This window comes from Canis lupus, chromosome 11 (genome assembly GCF_011100685.1).
Source record: "Canis lupus familiaris isolate Mischka breed German Shepherd chromosome 11, alternate assembly UU_Cfam_GSD_1.0, whole genome shotgun sequence".
NCBI classification, from domain to species: Eukaryota; Metazoa; Chordata; class Mammalia; order Carnivora; family Canidae; genus Canis; species Canis lupus.
This window is the reverse complement of record NC_049232.1, coordinates 17,912,390-17,931,737: the sequence shown is the minus strand read 5'-3', so window position 1 is coordinate 17,931,737 and position 19,348 is coordinate 17,912,390. Positions and strand designations below refer to the sequence as shown.

The 19,348-nt window shown below is 40.0% G+C and overlaps 1 long non-coding RNA gene across 4 annotated transcripts in view; it reads right to left on the bottom strand.

Annotated features, from left to right (window-relative positions):
• Nucleotides 1-96: 96 nt before the first annotated feature.
• LOC102157337 overlaps nt 97-19,348 on the bottom strand; it is a 40,855-nt gene continuing 21,603 nt past the window's right edge. For 2 of the 4 annotated variants that reach the window (XR_005366642.1, XR_005366641.1), the window contains exon 9: nt 16,819-17,056. This is a non-coding gene — a long non-coding RNA (uncharacterized LOC102157337). Of the gene's footprint in view, nt 401-16,818; nt 17,057-19,348 lie in introns of those variants that run through there. The other 2 variants (XR_005366643.1, XR_005366644.1) reach the window with 2 other exon arrangements.

Sequence of the window (19,348 nt, the reverse complement as noted above, 5' to 3'; positions counted from 1 at the left end):
CGCGGCGGAGGGCCGGGCGGCGGGGCCGGGGCCTGGCTGGGCGGCGGGGGGCGCCCTCCCTCCCTCTCCCCCGACCCCGCGCGCCGCCCACCTTGGAACGCGCGCCGTGGGCTGGGGGAGGCCGGGCCGCCGGGCGGAGGCGGACGGGGCGCGTCACCTGTTGGCCGCGAGCGGAGACGCTCCGTCCGCCCTCCTGGAGGCCGGCGGCGGGAGGTCAAAGCCCGTGGGTCTGGCTGAAGAGATCCCGAGAAGAGCCGCACAGTGTGATGTTTCCTTAGGAGCGTCATCCGAGGCTCAGAATCTCGTATTTTTTTCAGTCGCAGGGAACACAGTGTCCCTGGTAGTGAATTCGAGGTCTTCGCCTCCCTGTGTCTCAACCCGATTGCCGGGAGAACTTGGACTGGGAATTGCACAACATAAAGAGGTTTACGAGCAGAACTTGAGACTTTATAGTCAAACTCAGCATTTCTAAGTTCGCAAAAGGGATCACCTTCAAATAAAGTGATCTGCCTTACAGCATTGTAGACCACGATCTACAATTAGCCGGAACTAGAGAAGCAGACGCTGTGAACAAAGTTTCCTTAACCTCAGGTCCTAGGTCAAGAGAGGCTCATGAGTGGAAACACGTCTTATATATTAGGGGTTTCCTCTTCCTAGAATGTAATAGCTTTTTTTTTTTTAAATTTTTATTTATTTATGATAGTCACAGAGAGAGAAAGAGGCAGAGACACAGGCAGAGGGAGAAGCAGGCTCCATGCACCGGGAGCCCGACGTGGGATTCGATCCCGGGTCTCCAGGATCGCGCCCCGGGCCAAAGGCAGGCGCCAAACCGCTGCGCCACCCAGGGATCCCTAGAATGTAATAGCTTTTAAGCTAGGGCTTGTCCGCTGGCATCGTTGACATTTGGAAAGCATACTCCTTTCCCATGGGTGGCCGAGGGAGAGGGGACAATCTTGTGTATTTGTCGGATGTTTAGCAGCATCTTTGGCCTCTACCCAGTAGATGCCAGTAGTCCTGGTTCCTCCTCCCTAGTCTTCACAATCAAAAATGTTTCCAGGCGTTGCCAGACAACCCCCAGGGGGCAAATTTACTCCCAGTAGAGAACTGCTTCTTTCAAGTGATGAATGCTAAGACCTCCATTTGGCCTTTATTGCTCACTAGTACCCAAACTACTAAAAAATAGCCTGTTTTCTGGTTTCTCTTCAAACTTTGAGAGATTCCATTTAAAACTCTTATTATCTGAACCCATCAGACCCAAAATGTTCCCCATTGCAAGGTCTTCCATAGGTAGATGTGAAAATCTGTGCTAAGAAGAGTTACAATCGAAAAACTCCATTGATGCTCTAGAAAACAACACGGAAAAGATGATAGGCAATTAAAACCCAAATACAAAAGCCAGAGTTCTTCTTGGTTGTGTTGAAAGAGGCTCTTAATTCCTGCGGCGTGTAAGACCTGGAACACTGAAGACCAAGACTAGGACTTAGTGTCAAGAGTAGCAGAGCTCCAAAGGTTAAACTCAAACAGTGCATATTTTCTATGCCAAGGCCAGAGCCCTGGTTGGAAATGGGACCATGGCATGAGATGGGGTTGATGATGCCCAAAATCATGAGTCCTCAGCTTCCTTAATGACACGTTCTTCCTTTTTCTTTAAAGACAATGCAGAGGCTTTTCCTCAGCAAGACATGAACTCCCCCGGGATTTCACCCCCACTTTTTCTCCTGGTACTTAGGCCCAAAACATAGCCTTAAGTGACAACAAAACTAGGCCACAGATATAATGGGCCTAATAAGGATGGAAAGGGGTAGTAGAATCCAAAGGAAGAGTTGAGAGATTATGTGTGACACTGGATTATGAGAGTGCATGACCAATGATGTGGAACAAAAGTTTATCGGTTGAGAAACACTTCACCAACACACAGGTTTTAACACCCTGGTAAAGCTGCGGAGTGATAAACTGAACACAGCGTGTTTAGAGTACCTCCTACATGGGCCATACATTTCCTTTCTCATCCCAGACTGTGTTAACTGGTTCTCCCTCTGTCAAGACTCTGGAGGGATATAAACTGGCTGGATATCCTGCAGAGTATCACAATGTGTCCACTATATTGATGATATCATGCCAATTAGACAAGATGAACAAAAAGTATTTGTGAAAGGCCTTTGTAAAAAAGAACTCCAGAAGAGAGAACCTCCAAGAAGTTTTAAGGGCACAACATTGGCAAAATTTTAGGATCCAGTGTCCTAGGACATGCCAGGACATACTCTTCAAAGTACAGGACAAATTACTGTTTCTTTTATTTGCAGTTCCTATCATGAAGAAGGAAGCACGGTGCCCAGAAGACCTCTTCAGATCACAGAGACAGTGTATTCCACAACCCAGAATAATGCTATGACTCATTCTGTGTGATATGAAATGCTGCCACCTTTGAAAGGGGCCCAGTAGTAGAAATGGTTTTGCAGTAGATACAGGTAGCAGGGCAGCCCAGGTGGCTCAGCGGGCTTAGCACCGCCTTCGGCCCAGGGCTGGATCCTGGAGTCCTGGGATCGAGTCCCACATTAGGCTCCCTGCATGGGGCCTGCTTCTCCCTCTGCCTGGATCTCTGCCTCTCTCTCTTCTCTGTGTGTCTCTCATGAATAAAAAATAAAATAAAATAAATAAAATAAGATACAGGTAGCAGTGCAGCTGGGACATTCCACCCAGGCCATATCACCCAATAGATCCTATAGTATTGGAAATACCAATAGTAAAAAAGGTGCTATTAGGTTGATGGCAAGCCCTAAAGCAAGAGCCACAATCCAGACAGGATCAGTTTTGGAACATAGTCATGCTATCTGCAGCAGAAATTTCTCTTGTTCTGATAGGCCATCAACTAACCAAACAGGTGGAACAGCCCACCCTGATTTGATTTCTTTCAGATCCACCAAGACTTGAGGTTAAAAAGGCCCAGGAGACGGGCATCCCTGATGGCTCAGCGGTTTAGTGCCACCTTCAGTCCAGGGCCTGATCCTAGAAACCTGGGATCGAGTCCCACATCGGGCATGGAATCTACTTTTGTCTCTGCCTCTCTCTCTCTGTTTCTCGTGAATAAGTAAATCTTAAAAAAATAAAATAAATGTTTTTTAAAAGGCCCAGAAGAATGAAGAACAAGTAAGACTGGACAAATCAAATGATCAATTGTATCAGCTAGCCTCAGTGCCCACAGTATCCACTATTAACAGTACATCTCCCTCAGGTCACACGGGGGGTCCATTATCACAAGTTGACAGAAACTAAAAGATTTGAGCTTGGTTCACTGATGCATTGGCTTAATATCTTGGTGTAAGCCTTGGAAGACAAAATGAGAAATCCTCCCCATGGGCAAATTTTGCACAGCGATTTAGTCATCTACTTTTCACAGAAAGGGAGGTTACCTGAGCTGGGCCTAGAAAATACAGAGCATTATGGGTAAAGGCAAATGGCTTAGCAAGCTAGTCAGGAACCTGAAAATAGAATGGTTGGAAGATCAAGAACAAGGAGATCTGGGATAGGAACATGAAAATGTTCATATGGAAAGAGGAACCAAGTGTGACAATTTTCATATTGCATGGTGATGTTCACTCGAGAGGATCTACTATGGGAGAGACACTATATCAACAGGTAGATAACTGGAATATAAAAAGGACTCCTTGTACTCCATGAAAAAAAGACAAGTCAGTTAAAGTGCGAGAAAAGATTTGAACAAGTGCTTCATAGAAAAAGATGAAAAAATGTCCAACAAGTACATAAGAAAGTGCTTAACATCACTAGTCATCAGAAAAATACAAGTTAATTAACATAAAAATTCTGTGTCACACCTACTAAAATATAAAAAGACAATAACAACATGGAACTAGTTTTTTTTTTTTTTATACATTGTAGTAAGTGAGTAAAATGGCACAACGGTTTTAGAAAAATTGACATGGCACCTTTTTACATAGTTGAACATGCATCTGTTCTTAATCCACAAAAATCTCAATCCAAAGTGTTTATGCAAGAGACATGAAAACCTATGTCCACAAAGACTTATACACAAATATTCATGGAAGTTCCATTTAGGATATCCCAAACTGGAAATAACCCAATTCCAGTGAGATTTCATAAACTGTTGGTAATATATTCACACAGTGAAATACTTCAAGAAATAAAAAAGAATGAGTATCTGATACATAGAACAACACAGGTGAGCCTGAAAAAAACAAAAACAAGCACAAAGCCATGCACAGAAGAGTGGATATTGTGTGATTTCATTCAAATGAAGTTAAAAAAGAGATAAAACTAATCTCTGTGACAGAAATCAGAACAATGGTAGCCCATGGGAGGATTGCAAGGATTAGAAGGGATCACAGAATTTCTGCATTGATGAAAATATTCTGCATTTCATTTGAGTAATTAGAATCCACCTGCACATTTTACCATCTGAAAAATTTTATCCTAAAATAATTTTAAATAAAAAGTACAATCCAATGCCTTATATTAATTATTTCTCTGATCCTAATTTCTGCCACTCATTCTCCATCTATTCCAGTCCCACTGACCTCATGTCATTCCTTACCCTTTGCACTTGCTGTTCTTTCTGCCTGAGAACCTTTCTGCTCCCAGATAGCCACACTGAGTTTTATTTACTTTTTTTTTTTTTAAGATTTCATTTATTTATTCATGAGAGACACAGAGAGAGAGGCAGAGACACAGGCAGAGGGAGAAGCAGGCTCCCTCTGGAGAGCCTGAGTCCGGGGATCATGCCCTGAGCCAAAGGTAGACACTCGACCACTGAGCCACCCAGATGCCCCACTATCTGAGTTTTAAACCAGTTGATATGCGTTCCTACTGCCTCATCACATGTAGGTCTAATTTCAAATATGAATCTCAAATCAAAGAGGTCCACCCTAATTTTCTTACATAAAATAGACTGCTTAGTGTAATCACAACCTATTCCTATTGCCTGCCTCACTTTTGTTTTTCTTGACACTTTCTTAACACTTATCCTGATTTGTGTATACAGTGACAGCAGCAACTTGTTTCCATTGTTTCCTGCTGTATCACAACCCCTAGAACACTGCCTGGCACATAGTAGGCTCTCCGCAAATATGGTGAAGGGCTGTTTTACTGTACTGAAAAATCAAAGGTATGCTCAGTCCAAGGTATTATTATTTAGGTGAATACTTTGTCTCTATTGTAAATGAATCCTGGGACAGCTAGTATTAGAGGATTACCGGATTTCTCAGAAGGCTCCAAACAAGATTATCTGACTCCATTTGTGTTTTCTGAAAACTTTGTGATAAGGAAAGCAAAGAAAGTCATGTATCACACAGCTTTTACATCCTTCTCTGTGGGGAGTTCTAACAATTTTCTACAAAGGAAAGGAGAGGTGTCAAGATGTCATTTCATACATAGATGAGATGTGGTACAATAAAATGATGTGAAGAGCTACCAGATAAATTTAAGAACCGGAGGAGACCTTAAGATCATTTACTGGTGACATTCTAGCAGAAACTTACTGCTAGGATTTATTATTTTATTATAACATTACCAAAAATCTTATACTTGATTGAGGGCACATCCAGCTGTGACTATCTCCCATGTTATTCAGACTCATGTTAATGTAAAATTGGATTGCTTGAATTTTCCATCGATTCAGTCAATGAATACTATACTCTTAGGATTCTGTGGTGAACAAGAAAGATACTAAATACTCTTACAGAGCTCCTTGCTGTTACAGAACTGACAGTCTGCTGGGGTAAGTAGACAATGAATACATAAGCAAATAAATGACCTAAGTAACCCTGGGTAGCAAAAAGGCTGTGAATCAAATGTCATAGACTGTAGCTGGGAGCGATAGGATGCAGGATACTTTAAATAAATTGCCTGAGATCTACTTTCTTAGAAGGCAGCATTTAAGCTGTGATCTGAGTGGTAGGAAAAAGTACTCCAGAGCAAGTGCAAAGTCTCTGAAAATCTAACAAAGCCTACTATGTTTGAGGAATGGTGTGGTTGGAACATTGTGAATTGCATGAGATAAAATATGTGATAAATGGCTAAAAGCATATAAAGAATTTAGTTTTATTTTGAGTAAAATGTTTTAATCAGGGAAATAACATGAACTGATTTGTGATTTTAAAAAACATCATCTTAGTAGTATGTGGGAAATTGAACGTACAAGGTCAAAAGCAGAGACGGAAAATAAAAGCAGAGACAAAGACCTGCTTGGGTGGCTCTTACAGTCATCCAGGCCAGAGGGATGGCTGATTGTTCTGGAGCAGTGTTTCTCAGCCAGGGGCGATTCTGCCTCAGGGCATATTTGGCAATGCCTGGGGACATAAACAGCTGGAAAGAATGGCCAACTACGTCAAATACTGCTGAGAGATCAAGTAGGATGAGAATGCATAGAGAGACTATGGAGACATCAAGTCTTTTGGTGACTTTTACAAAGGCAGTTCCCCAGGGAAGATGGGAGATAAGAGTTGGGTTTTACTAAATTCAAAGAGAAAATTGGTGGTAAGAAATGAGTGGATCAATTTGTTAGATTAAGAGGGACAGGAGTTTTAGGAGAATTTCTTTAAGGATAGGAAATTGTAGAGACCTTAGATTATCACTGCACACCGGTGAGAATTAACCAGAAGAAAGGAAGAGATTTATAATGCTGTAGTAGAGAGGATAATTGAAAGAGCACAGTGTTTGAAAAGGACAGAATCCAGAGCACAGAAGTGTGGGGGTTGTGCTTCTTGTAGGAACAGAGATCCTTGTTCTACTGAGAATGAAAGAAAGGCAGAGAACTTGGATAAACATACAGACAGGTCAATAACTGACATAAGAACATAAGGGAGTCTTCTCTTTTTTGTGATATATAATTTTGCATACTACTCTTAAATATCTGTATTAATCCTTATTTCTTGGTATAATTTAGATATAGGTTATTATATTAAAAGTGGTCATAATTTTGGCCTGGTCTGGTGTTTCTCTCTGTCTTTTCTTCTCTTTTCAAAGGACATATGTTGGGAGTCAAGTATCTATTTTAACACATTCATTTCACCATGACCATCTTTTGAAGATAGAAAGGTGTTTATAATTTATTACATTTTGTATTTCAGAACTTCCCTGTGTCTCCTCAGGAAGTCTCTGTCTGATGTGGAGTCTGGTTCGTTTTTCAATGAAGGACCTCGTAGAGTGGAAAGGAAAAAGTGAAATTATAAACTTTCCAGAATTTCCATTGTCTCCAAAATGTATCTTAAGATCTTAAAGTCAGACAACTTAAGACAGTTCAGCTACATGGCTGTAATCACAATTTGTACGGCTTAGTTTTCCAAAGTTCCGTTATGGTTCGTGTGGAGTCCTTAATCACCCATCACCACTGCTCTGCTGCGGGTGAGCAGATGCAGTTCTGTGATTTGCCATTCTTTGACAAAATTCATAGAGCTTTTCAGGTCAGCATAGCATTTAGCCCCCACATCTTCCCTCCTGATAAACCAAAGGAAGCATTCCTCCTCCTATCAAAGGCTCCATGTGGGCTCTGGATCCTCTGTCTCTCAGATTCCTATTCTGCAATTATCCTCAGTCTGTTTTATGTGAACAAATTTCTCCCTCTCTACTGGATCTTTCTCATTGGATATGAATTTTTGAAGTGAGGAGATAATAAGTTAACTCTTTGGCTCCTCTTCTAAAAATATGGTCCCATTCCTCTTATCTCAATTGAAAAACTTCTTGGGAAGGGTGACTCCACTTGTCTTTCCACATATTCCCCACCTCACCGCAATATGGCTTCTGCTTTCCCATGTCCACTCAAACTGCTCTTGGCAAGGTCATCAATGAGCTGCTTCTTGCCAATCTCATGCCTCTGCCTACAACTAAGGACCATGTCTACACTCTGAACTTACTGGACTTTTCAAGCATATGCAACACGTCTGTCATCTCTCCCTGCTTTTAAAAATCCTTTTAGGTTGTAACTGCCATTACTTTATATTCCCCTGATTTTCCTTCTCACTGACTGTCTTCACCAGGCTTTTAAAAAATCTTGTGGGCAGCCTGGGTGGCTCAGTGGTTTAGCGCCGCCTTCAGCCAGGGCGTGATCCTGGAGTCCCGGGATTGAGTCCCATGTGGGGCTCCCTGCATGGAGCCTGCTTCTCCCTCTGCCTGTGTCTCTGACTCTCTCTCTCTCTCTCTCTCTGTGTCACTCATTAAAAAAAAAAAAAAAAAAAAAAAATCTTGTTGTTCTTCCATTATCTCACTTCTAAATGTCAGCTTACACTAGACACACTAGACATCAGTCTTGAGTCCTCTTTTTTTTTCCTCTCTGCACACTTTTCCTGGTTGATCTGATCTAGTCCCTAATTGCCATTTGTATGGTACAATGATCAAATTTCTATTTCTACTGCTGATTCCTCCCTGAAGTTCAGACATATATGTCCAACTGCCTACTTGGCCCCTCCACCTGATGTCTCCAGAACTTCTTAAATACACCATGATTAGGGTGTGTGGGTGGCTCAGTTGGTTGAACGTCCGACTCTTTTTTTTTTTTTTAAGATTTTATTTATTTATTCATGAGAGACACAGAGAGAGAGAGAGAAAGAAGCAGAGACACAGGCAGAGGGAGAAGCAGGCTCCATGCAGGGAGCCTGATGTGGGACTCGATCCCAGGATCACACCCAGGGCTGAAAGCAGGCACTAAACCACTGAGCCACCCAGGGATCCCCAAACGTCCAACTCTTGACTTCAGCTCAGCTCATGATCTTGGGGTCATAAAATCTAGCCCCACATGGAGCTCTATGCTAAGTGTGAAGCCTGCTTAAGATTCTCTCTCCCTTTCTGTCCCTCCTCACTTGCTCTCTCTCTCAAAAAAAAAAAAAAAAAAAGAAAAAGAAAGAAAGAAAGAAAGAAGAAAGAAAGAAGAAAGAAAGAAAGAAAGAAAGAAAGAAAGAAAGAAAGAAAGAAAGAAAGAGAAAAGAAACAAAGAAAAGAAAAATCAAGCACCATGATCACACAGAACTCTTAATTTTCATCCTATGTCTATCTTTCTTCAGAGTCTTCTTTCATCTTAGAAAGTAGAGTAACCTCCCAGTGATCAAGCTAGAAACTTGTGAGTCCTTCTGGTCTTATCCCCTCTAACACCACCACATTTATTTTGCCAGCAAAACCCGTTGCTTCAACCAACCAATTTTGTTCAAGTTGCCACCACCCTAGTTAAAGCACATCAGCTCTCTCCTAGATGGATTCCACTGGTTTCTGTGATTCAGCTCTTGCCCCTTAGGCCATGCCCCACACAGCAGTGAACAGGTTGACGAAGTAAATGAGAACATCTCACTTCTCTGCTTATAAACCCCTTATTAGCTTCCAACTAGATTTAAAATGAAAGGAAATCCATTTCCTTAGCTTGGTCTGTTAGGCCTTATGAAGTCTGACTTCTGCTCTACCTCTCTGCTCTCCTCTCTTGTCTTCCAATCCTTAGCTCCCACTGCTCCAGCCACATTGAATTTTCCTAGAATTTTCTGGCTTCAAAGCCTTGCATTTCTTCTGCCTGTACGATTTTTTCCCCAAGATTTTCCCATGCTGGGCATCCTTCAGATCTACATAGAGTAGTTTCCCTCAATCCAACCCCTTCACTCTGACCATGTTATTGTCTTTATTTTCTCCCTAGCCCTTTCCATTTGGTATTCTTTTACATAAGTTTATTCATGAAGTGTATGCATCACATGATGGCAGGAACCCTGTCCATCTCTTTCATCAAAGTTTTCCCAGGGGCACAGTGCCTGCTGAATAGTAAAAACTCAATAAACACATAAACAAATCAATGATTGAATAAATGTAATTGATTTACCTTTCTCCTTATTCTTTTTATTCTCTGGTTAAGTAATTTGAAATTATTTTCCTCTCTTTCCCAAAGATGTTCCAGTGCCGTAACATCTTGTGTGCTCCAAGGTCCCTGAACCTAAAGTATTGACAGTCTGAATTGATTGTATTGATTTTATTGATTACAAATATGGTTGTTTTCTCTTATCAGTGGTTTTGCTTTCTGCTGTTTCAGTTACCCAAAATCAAGTACGATTTCCAGAAGCAGATCACTCTCCTTCTGATATAGCCTCAGAAATAGTAGCCTGATGCTACATCACAATAGCTGAGTTATTCACCTCCCTTCAACTCATCAGGTAGGGATTTTATCATTTCACACATCATCAAAGAAGAAGGGTGAGGACAGTACAATATACTTTGAGACAGAGAGACCACATTTATATAGCTTCTATTAAATTGTTATAATTTTATTTTTTTTTAAGATTTATTTATTTCAGACAGAGAGAGAGAGAGGGCAAGCACATGCAGGGAGGGACAGAAGGAGATGGAGGGAGAAGTTAAGCAGATTTTGTGATCTCATGACCCTGAGATCATGACCTGAGCCAAAACCAAGAGTCAGACACTTAACTGACTGAGCCACCCAGATGCCCCTAATTGTTCTATTATTTTATTAATTATTGTTAATCTCTGTGTTAATACTGTGCCTAATTTATTTTAGTTTTTTAAAGATTTTATTTATTTATTCATGAGAGACACAGAGAGAGAGGCAGAGACATAGGCAGAGGGAGAAGCAGGCTCCCTGCAGGGAACCCCATGTGGGACTCAATCCCGGGACTCCAGGATCACGTCCTGGGCAGAAGGCAGGCACTCAACCGCTGAGCCACCCAGGCGTCCCAATACTGTGCCTAATTTAGAAGTTAAACTTTACCATAGGTATGATTGTATAGGAAGAAAACATAGTGCCTAACAGTGTCCATATTTTTAAGCACCAATGAGGGTCTCAGACTATATTTGCTGTGGATAAGGGGGAACTGCTGTTCTTTTAGTTGCAAGAAAGAGAATGTCAGACAAACTGTTTACATGTCAAATGTAATTAGGAGTCCAGAAGAGGGTGGTGGCTACAGCTTAAGAATGTCATCTCATTCTCTTACTCTTCCTTTCACAGTCTCATGATAGGGGCTGCATACAGTTCCAAGCATCACACAACTGTATTCAGTGGCTCAAAGCAAGAGCAGCCTAAGGGAGAGCTTTTCTCTGCTTCCCTTGCAATTATTGAAGAAAGACAATATTTTCTAGAACCTCTGAGGCAACTTCTCCTGGCATGTCGTTGGTTAGGAGGGGGTCACACGTCCACACTTGGACTTGCACCTAGGTATTGAGGTACTAAGGAAGGAGGAGGGATTGGAGGAGGGAATGGCATCTGGTGGGCAACAGAGGATGAGGACTGTAAACTATCACAAGATCAGCCAAAAGCAGCCTTTCCTCTCTGGCAGCAGATGGCAATTGCCTCAGTTTATGCTTCCTTACACCACTTGCAATCTTGGGATGCTTTTCAGCACATGAGCATTGCATTTGAAGCAGATGAGGAGGCTTCAGGCTTCTTCCACTTGGGTAATGAGTGTCTGGCTTTTCTACATGGCCATTGTGGCCACTTTATATTGTTTATTCTAGCACCTCCATTAAAATTTAAAATCTAGCTGTGATGAAGTTAAGTGATTTCTCATAACCTCCTCTCTGGACCTAAAACTTGGCAAAAAAAAAAAAATGGATTTCTATAATTATTATTGCTTTAATGCCAGCATCTACTCTCACTGGCAGGATTTTTCCCCAATTTAAGTTTATTTAAAAAAAAACTGGACTATCTCCTATTACTTTTCTTTTCAGGAATAACCTCTCCAATTCTAATATGCCACCCCCAAACACTGTGCTATGAGACTTTTATACCTTACAGAGTAAGGAAAATAATATTTGGGGCTAAAACAAAAAATTGGATGGGATCTTTTGTGCACATTAAAAAAAAAATTCCTGGGCTCTATCTAAATCAATCATCTACTTAGACCTCCATGTTACTGAGTGAGTGAAGGCCTTGGCCTTATCTTTTTTGGATACCATTTATTGATTATTTACTACTTAACTAGGTCCAAGACTAAACACTTTCCATGTATTTATTTAATTTGATTCATATAATAATCCAATGAGACAATGTGTCTTCACCATACACCTCCCTCTGGACTTCTTAGTTTACAAAGCAAACTAAGAACCAGAGAGGTGAAGTAGCTGCTTGGAATCCTGTAATTTATAACTACAGATTAGGGACCCAGTAGGAGGTCAGTTTATAGGACTCCAAAGGCTCTTCATCACTTTAGCAGATCACCGTCTCTTGTGGAAACTTCTGATCATTCATTCTTTGGGAGGCAAATTTTTAGCTCCAGAGAGTGTTCAGGGTCACTATTTTTAAGGTGACTTGACAAACACGACACATGCCCTTACAGGTTATTTTATTGCCTGGAATAAAAGTAGAGCATCTTCTGAATTGAGCAGAAGGGGAAGGCTTGGGAATGTGATCACTGCTTCCCTCTAAGGCTACCGCGGTCCCTCTGTCCCTCTGTCTTACTGCATCTGATTAAAAAAGCACATGGCATGTTCTTTTCACTTACCTCTTCAGAATAAGCTTCTACTTGGAAACCCCTTCAGTACTCAAGGAAACACAAATTCCCTAAAAATACATAGTTAATCATCCTTGAGCTATCCAATCCTCAGGACTCCCGCATGTGAAGTTCTGGCTATTTTATTGGAATACTAACAGCAAACATTAGTTTTTTAACACTTAGTATGTTTTAAGTACAGGTCTAAATATTTGTTTGTTTTTTTTTCCTGTGGCTGCTGCAACAAATTACCATCAACTATCTTACCTAAAATGGCACAAGTTTATTTGCTCACAATTTGAGAGGCCAGAAACCTGAGGTCAGTATCATTGGGCTGAAATTAGGATGTCAACAGGCCCGGGTTACCTCTGGAGACTATAGAGGAGAATCTGTTCCTTGCTTCATCCACCTTTTGGTGTCTGTTGGCATTCCTTGGCTTTTTGTCACATCACTTCAATCCCTCCCTACATCAACATATCACCTTCCTCTATGTCTGTATGTGATGAAATTTCCCTCTGCCTTCTTCTTATATGGATACATGTAATTGCATTTAGGGCACATCTGGATAATTTCCCCATCTCAAGGTCTTTAACTTAATCCCATCTGCAAAGACCCTTTTCACCATGGAAGGTGACATGAAAGGTTCCAGGGATTAGGACCAGATAATGGAGCCATGACAGCCTACTGCAATATTTTAGACATAGAACTCAATCACATAGCCATTGAAGTAGGTATTGTGATTATCCCCATTTATTGATGAGAGTGAGGCACAGAGAGGTCAGACATTTTATCCAAGATCAAACAGTCATTAAGTGGCAGTGTCTGGATTTGAACCCAGGTTTGGGAACTGAGAAATTAGCTGCCACTGCAATTAAATTAAAAACTAATTCCCATAGGAGATTTCCCTAGGCTGAGTGTGCCAAGATTGGAGTCAAATGTAAAGAAGCTTCTGCTTTAAAGGCAGTCCTCCTAGCTTATGGAATTTCCCCTACATTTTCCTCTTTGGCAGGACTCCTTGTTCCGTTGTGTACTTTGTCATCTCATACATACACAATCACTCTAAGTGTAGGGCTTTTAGAGTAATGTGAGAAAAGTGTGCTGGATAAACCGTAGGCAGCTGAGGTATTTGCTAAATGAATGGACTTTTAACCAATCCATCAAAGGCACACCATGTTGGAGTTGGCAATAAGCAGTAAGCAAGCTAGATACTCCTCATCATTTTTAAGTTTTAAAGAAAGACTTTATTTATTTGAGAGAGAGATAGTGAGGAGACCAGGAGCAGGGCTACGGATAGAGAGAAAGAGACAGAGAGAGAAGCAGATTCCTCCCTCCCCTGAGCAGGGAGCCTGACAACATGGGGCTCAATCTCAGGACCACAGCATCATGACCTGAGCCACAGGCAGATGCCTAACAGATTGAGACACTCAAGTGCTCCTCAAAATTTTTTAATTTTTAAGATAGATCCTTCTAGAACAGCTTACCAGACTCCTATACTCCCCAAATCCCAGCTTAGTTAAAAATTCTTCCATAACCCCTCTATTTCAGGTCAAGACTTTCTAGACTAGAAATCCCTTGGTGTCAAATTTCTGCAACCCCAGGAAACAATTCTGTAAACTTTGGGCTACAGAGCACTAAAGGCTCTGCCCTTTGAAATCTAAACCTCCCACAGCAAATATCATTCTCAATGGGGAAGCACTGGGAGCCTTTCCCCTAAGATCAGGAACAAGACAGGGATGTCCACTCTCACCACTGCTATTCAACATAGTACTGGAAGTCCTAGCCTCAGCAATCAGACAACAAAAAGACATTAAAGGCATTCAAATTGGCAAAGAAGAAGTCAAACTCTCCCTCTTTGCCGATGACATGATACTCTATATAGAAAACCCAAAAGACTCCACCCCAAGATTGCTAGAACTCATACAGCAATTCGGCAGTGTGGCATGATACAAAATCAATGCCCAGAAATCAGTGGCATTTCTATACAGTAACAATGAGACTGAAGAAAGAGAAATTAAGGAGTCAATCCCATTTACAATTGCACCCAAAAGCATAAGATACCTAGAAATAAACCTAACCAAAGAGGTAAAGGATCTATACCCTAAAAACTATAGAACACTTCTGAAAGAAATTGAGGAAGACACAAAGAGATGGAAAATTATTCCATGCTCATGGATTGGCAGAATTAATATTGTGAAAATGTCAATGTTACCCAGGGCAATTTACACGTTTAATGCAATCCCTATCAAAATACCATGGACTTTCTTCAGAGAGTTAGAACAAATTATTTTAAGATTTGTGTGGAATCAGAAAAGACCCCGAATAGCCAGGGGAATTTTACAAAAGAAAACCATATCTGGGGGCATCACAATGCCAGATTTCAGGTTGTACTACAAAGCTGTGGTCATCAAGACAGTGTGGTACTGGCACAAAAACAGACACATAGATCAATGGAACAGAATAGAGAACCCAGAAGTGGACCCTGAACTTTATGGTCAACTAATATTCGATAAAGGAGGAAGGACTATCCATTGGAAGAAAGACAGTCTCTTCAATAGATGGTGCTGGGAAAAATGGACATCCACATGCAGAAGAATGAAACTAGACCACTCTCTTTCACCATACACAAAGATAAACTCAAAATGGATGAAAGATCTAAATGTGAGACAAGATTCCATCAAAATCCTAGAGGAGAACACAGGCAACATCCTTTTTGAACTCGGCCATAGTAACTTCTTGCAAGATACATCCACGAAGGCAAAAGAAACAAAAGCAAAAATGAACTATTGGGACTTCATCAAGATAAGAAGCTTTTGCACAGCAAAGGATACAGTCAACAAAACTCAAAGACAACCTACAGAATGGGAGAAGATATTTGCAAATGATGTATCAGATAAAGGGCTAGTTTCCAAGATCTATAAAGAATTTATTAAACTCAGCAGCAAAGAAACAAACAATCCAATCATGAAATGGGCAAAAGACATGAAGAGAAATCTCACCGAGGAAGACATAGACATGGTCAACATGCACATGAGAAAATGCTCTGCATCACTTGCCATCAGGGAAATACAAATCAAAACCACAATGAGATACCACCTCACACCAGTGAGAATGGGGAACATTAACAAGGCAGGAAACCACAAATGTTGGAGAGGATGCGGAGAAAAGGGAACCCTCTTACATTGTTGGTGGGAATGTGAACTGGTGCAGCCACTCTGGAAAACTGTGTGGAGGTTCCTCAAAGAGTTAAAAATAGACCTGCCCTATGACCCAGCAATTGCACTGTTGGGGATTTACTCCAAAGATACAGATGCAATGAAACGCCAGGACACCTGCACCCCGATGTTTCTAGCAGCAATGTCCACAATAGCCAAACTGTGGAAGGAGCCTCAGTGTCCATCGACAGATGAATGGATAAAGAAGATGTGGTTTATGTATACAATGGAATATTCCTCAGGCATTAGCAACGACAAATACCCACCATTTGCTTCAACGTGGTTGGAACTGGAGGGTATTATGCTGAGTGAAATAAGTCAATCAGAGAAGGACAAACATTATATGTTCTCATTCATGTGGGGAATATAAATAATAGTGAAAGGGAATATAAGGGAAGGGAGAAGAAATGTGTGGGAAATATCAGAAAGGGAGACAGAACATAAAGACTCCTAACTCTGGGAAACGAACTAGGGGTGGTGGAAGGGGAGGAGGGTGGGGGGTGGGGGTGAATGGGTGACGGGCACGGAGGGGGGCACTTGACGGGATGAGCACTGGGTGTTATTCTGTATGTTGGTAAATTGAACACCAATAAAAAATAAATTTATTATTAAAAAAAATCTTAAACCTATCCAACTCTGCTTCTTGCTCAGATTGGGCTATTTTAAACAAGTAGCCCATTACTATATGCTTGATTTGGAGTGTCTTTCAGAAAGCTCTGTGTTTATACCCTTTCCCTGGCCTACATTCTTTACCATACCCTTTTAACCAGTTCATTTTTTATTTTTCTCCTTCATACACTCAGTTTCACCAAAATTATTTCCATAGTTCTTCATATCACTACACTCTTAGGGTCACGTCATTTGTCCTTCCATGTGAATTTCATTCTCCCTCCACCAAACTAGCACAACCAACATGCTCCTCAATTAATAGCCCCAAGCTATACCACCAGTACCAGTACTAGGACACCACGTATTACTATTCTACAGAATACTGGAAAGACATATTAAAAAAATAATACCACATCACATAATAAAGCTGTTTTAGAAACATTATATGTTAGCAGATGAAATAAGAGAGTCACTCATGCATTTCTGGTGAGCATGTAAATTAATATAAAATTTTTAAAAAGCAAGTTGCCATCGTCTATTAAGAACCTTAAAAAAAAGAGAACCTTGAAAATATTCATTATCTTTGATCTATGAATTTTATTGTGTAAGTCAGTACAGGTTGAGATGCTATAACTGAAAGATTCAAGCATGTAAATTGGTTTAAAGACAATAGAGGTGAATTTCTCACTCACGCAATAGCCCTAACTGAGTGACTTTCTTCAATATAGTGATTCAGAGACCAAGCTCCTCTCTTCTAAGGCATTGCTATCTCCTCTGTCTTTATCCTCTGCAGATCTAAGAGAAGAGAGAGGATAGGGAAGATACGTTCACTTCAAGTTTTAATGCAAAACTGACAGACATCATTTCACCTCATATCCAATGGTGAAAACCCATCAGTCAGCTGCATGAAACACTAAGAACACAGTCTAGCCTACAAGCTCAGAAACAAAAGGAATTGATTTTTGTTGAAGAACAGTCTCTGCCTCATCAAGCTTTCCAAAGAAGCAAGCCTGAATACAATAACAAAAGCCCAGTGTAGTGGGAATATAGCCCCAATACAGGCCATATACGAGTGTCATGGATGGAGAGGTGGATTCAAGTTTGAATGCCTGTTCTGGCCCTCATAAGCTGGGGCCCTTGTGGAATTTAAAACTTATTTTATAGCTTGGATTATTCTTTCTCAAGGGGATTTGTTGAAGATTAAATGGGATATTGCATTCAAAGCTCTTGCTCAAGTACTTGTTACACAGTAATCATTTAATAAATGGCTACTATTACTATAATTGCTATTTTAAAGTTTTATATACAAACATATCCATGGTGGTTATTCCTGTGGAACCAAAATAATCTAAATGTATCAGTAAGTTAATTATGGTGCATACATTCAATACAACAGACTACAGTTATTTCAAAGTGATGCAAATTCTACAATGTACATACAATACAACACACATATAAAATATAAAAATTTTAAAGCAAGAGACATTTTTAAGGAAAATGAATTTCATTAGGTTAAAATACTCTTAGCTATGTAAAAAATATAAAATGCAGCAACACTTTAACCAATGTTACCTATATTTTTTTATTGTTTTGTTTTGACTTTTAAAAAAATTTTTAGTGACTTTTACTGTTTTTTCTTGTTTTTGCTGTTTCTTATGTTAAAACTTCTTTAAAGTAATAAAATGAGTTAGATGTATTTGAAATCCCTTTTACAATTCCTCCCAATGTGCCTCTTTCCATCCGAGAGAAAATTTTTTCTTGAGTTGGTGTATGTCCTTCCCAATTAATTATTTGACTCTGGCCATGCATGGTAATTTGGAATTTTAAAAATTATATGAACGGTATCCATCCATTTATTTTTTCATCTAACATTATGTATCTGATATATTTCCACATTTAGTCTATAGATCTAGTTCATTTAAAGTCCCATAGTCTTTCTTTGAATGAAGATAATACAATCCATTCATTCATTCACCATAGAAGAATAATTTAAATTTCTACTTTTGTGCTATCCCTAAGAAATACTGCAGTGAACATTCTTTTATAAGCTCCCTGTGAATGTGTGATAGATTCCCTCGTGCCTACAACCAGAAGTGATATTTATAGGTCAAAGGGTGCAATCATACTAAGGTTTATTAAATATTGCCAAATTGGTTCTTATCTATTTTATATTCTATTATGAATATAATAGGTTCAACTTTCCATGCCTTTTTTTCCGATTCTTTCAGATTTTTTTTTTCCAATATGACAGTATTTAATCATATGTCTTTGTGGCTTCTCCTTTCACTGATTATTTTTGAGGCTACACACTTTTTATATATTTCTTAGGCATTTAGATTTCAATTTATAATGTTAGTTTCTTTGCTATTTGCAATAATCTTTTACTTATCCATACATTCCCTCTCTGTATATATATTCTCAAAACAAAATATTTTACAATACAAGTACCTCAAATGTCATTGCCTATTTTTTTGTTTGATACATTGCTTCACAAACTTAAAAATCAAGCTAGCATTTCTTGACTCTGGTGGGAAATTATATTTATTTTCAAGTTGTTTTTATCATGAATAATATATGTGGTTCACTGAAGGGATTTCTGGGGACAAATGTGTATTCCACACAGATCAAAGAAAGACAAGCCACTGAACTTGCAGTTCACCTTCCCTGCAGCTAAAGACAACAGAGTCTAAACATGCTGCCAACTGTCAAGGATTTTCATACTGCTCGTCCAAGCTTAACTATCTGCTAATTTAGATAATGGCTACAACCCATCAGCTAATAGTATTTACAACAAAAACATATGGCCAGTACTTAGAAGGCCAGTCATTAGCTAATGTGAATCATTTCCAGATCATCTAGAGATAATTTATATTGTCAGTATGAATTCTATTTGAGTAGTATGGCATTGACCAGAGTTGATCCTAAGAATAGACATTGGTGGCTACTTTTGTGTTATCTCCTGAGGGACTCTGAAAAAGACTTACTGTCCATCACAATTTAAGGAATACAGACTGAAAAAAGGACTAAAGCTGAAGGAAGTAGGGGAGAGATGAGGGAAAAAGAAAGAAAGAATCAGAAAGGAGTAGC